Raw genomic sequence first — 2,943 nt, forward strand, 5'->3', positions numbered from 1 at the left:
AATTAAGTATTTATTATATTATAATTTTTTTAATTTCGTGTTTCACACTTTATCATATCTGGGATGTCTACTAGACTCTTGTTTTGGACAGATTTAGGTGAGTTATTCCTCAGATTTACTAAGAATAACAGGACTACAATATAAAACAACACATTTCCATGCTTTGACATGCAAAAATCCTCCATAATCATACCGCCAGGGAGGTTAATAAACTGAAAACAGTAATATTGAGCTTTGTCTTCTTCTCTTCTTCGTTGACCCTTTTAATGGTTAGGGTGAAATCTCTTCCAGATCCAGATGCCATAAACCTGTCTGGGACTCCATCTAGCCGGGTGCTTCCATGATATATAAGACCTCTAAGTGATTGTCCTGGCTTTTGTTGCTGCCAGGCTAAGCAGTCGACCTTGAATGATTTGTGGTAAATGCTTTCACTGACTTTACAAGAGATAGTGACATCTTCTCCTGGTGACACCATAATGTACTCTGGAGATTGAGTGACCACAGTCTCTTCACAGGATCCTGGGGATTGAAAAAAAATATTCTTACCCTTCGCATTATTTGTTAATAGGAGTAAGTTACTACCTAAGGCTATAACACATCAACATTACCTTTAATGTAAAGATAAAGGATACAGAGCAGATATGTCACAGGAACCATCTTGACGTCTCTGGGCTGTCACACACATACAGATTGTTGGCTTTCAAGACAAATTGCTTATATTAAATGAAACCTGTAGGGAAATCACATCAGATTTCCTCTATGCAAACAGGAAGCCATGCAAATGGCTCACACTAGACTTCAGTTACCTGGAAGTACACCACATAACAGATGCACTGCAAGTTTTTTTCATTTGCTGAGGCATATGCCTTCTGGACAAAAAGACACAACGGAGAATTAGATGGAAACTTAGATATAATGTTGAAATACATAAGAGTATGCACCAATGGAAGAACATAGTAGTACAACCTACACATTAGGTAGAATGTAGTTAGACAAAATATAACACTGGCTAACAAAATCCAAAGAAGAACCACCCAATGCCAAGTGGCAGCTGTAAAGCTGTAAAGCTGTAAAGTGATGATAGTATAGTATTGTAACTGTAAAAATAATTAGTAAGGCCATATCTAGAAAATTGGGTCTGATTTTGGCACCACACTGTGAAAATGACATAGGAGTGTTGGAGAGAGCTTAGAAGTGAGCTATTAAAGCAATTTCAGGAGTGAAAATGTAACTTACAAAAACTTTTTTTGAAAAAATAGGCATGTTTAGTTTAGGGAAAAAATACATCTTAGCATTTGCTCATAGCTAATAGACTGGACACAGGCATTAGAAGGCACTCTGACACATATGCATGATCCAGTCACCCTATGGAACTCACCACGAAATTGTTAGATCAGTGTAGATTTAAGGGTGGAAGGGTGGGAGGCAGTGCAGCAGTGCTGGTTGTGAGCACTTCCTGCAGGATTGACTGCTCCCCCTATACCAGGCAGCCTGCAAGACCTGGAGACACCAAAAGAAATTAATTTATTGGCTGAGAATGAGCAGACTTGATTGATATCTCCCTAGATACAACTGCAATACTACTAAAGCCATGCCTAGAAAATGGCAATTTCTTCCTACAACTTGTGCTGTGTTTTGTTTCCTTTCCCAAACCCTTTTTTGGATGGAAAGGTCTGGTAAAATGGTTGTCTCCAGGAAAGAAAGTGAGGGGAAATATCTCCAACAACAAAACAGACAGAAAAATATTGAAATACTTTTTTCTATTTAGGGGAATGCTAGAACCAGATTTTTATTGTTGTCAGTTTCCCTGCTGCAGAATTTTCCCTCACTTCCACTCTGGTGAAGGGTTGTCCCCAGAACAGAAAGTGACGGGAAATCTCTCTAACCGAGCAACAGATAAAAAAACCTGACATGGGTTGGAACCTTTGCCCATTCTATCCAAAACTAAAATAAAAAGATTTGGGTATATATACTGTATACTTAAACTCCAGTCTGTTCTTCAGTTTTGTGTACAGGCTTCAGTGGCGTAACAACCGGGGGGGGCAGCCGCGGCGCTGGCCACGGGCGTAAAGCTGAAGGGGGGCGCCGGCCATCGGCCGAAAATTGCACTTTTGCCCAAATGCCGAAAGTTCAATTTCCCTGCCGTTTTGTTGGCGCAGCCGTGATTTCTTTCCTGCCCGTTGGGCACTGCTCTTTGTCCCAGCGAGGAGGAGAGAAAGTGACAGCCGGCCGAGCGCTGCGGGAGGAGACCGCCGTGAGCGGCCGGTGTCTCTCCTCCCACACCGCTCAGCCGCCTGTCACAGTCCGGCAGAGCGGTGTTGGGGCAGAGACAGCCTACTCTGTCTCAGGCGGAACTCTCCTCCCTGCACTGCTCACTCAGCCTCCTGTGACAGCGTGTCAGAGAGGAGAGCGAGAGCAAACACTCAGCGATCAGTGATTGCTGAGTGTGTGTAAATAATTGAGGACATGGCATGGTTACTATATGCTCAATTATGAATGAATGGGAAGTGATCTACATCTCCTCCTGTTCATTCATGATTGTGGATATGGTAATCATACTATGTTATCAATGAACAGGGGATACAGAAAAAGAGATTGAGGACTCTGTGTTCTCAATCTCTTTTTCTATTTTAAAAGGGAAATATCAGGAGTCTGTTTAGACCCCTACTATTTCCCCAAAGCCCCTAAAAGTAAAGTAAAAAATAAAAATATTTAATAAAAACATAACTCTGGTTACGCCACTGACAGGCTTCTCTCCTGACAGGCTTCTCTCCTGGACTGAAAATGCTTACTTTGCTTTTTCTGCCCTCATATGTGGTTCTCTTCAGCGATCCTGTTACATTTTGGTAACCAGTATATTATTGTACAGAACTGGATTTTCTTTTGACTCCAAATAAAATAGGTGTCAGATGTTGGGGGAGGGGGGGGGGGGGGCACACCACC

The sequence above is a fragment of the Nanorana parkeri genome, unplaced genomic scaffold (assembly GCF_000935625.1).
Source record: "Nanorana parkeri isolate BGI_ZX_2015 unplaced genomic scaffold, ASM93562v1 scaffold2675, whole genome shotgun sequence".
Taxonomy (NCBI): domain Eukaryota; kingdom Metazoa; phylum Chordata; class Amphibia; order Anura; family Dicroglossidae; genus Nanorana; species Nanorana parkeri.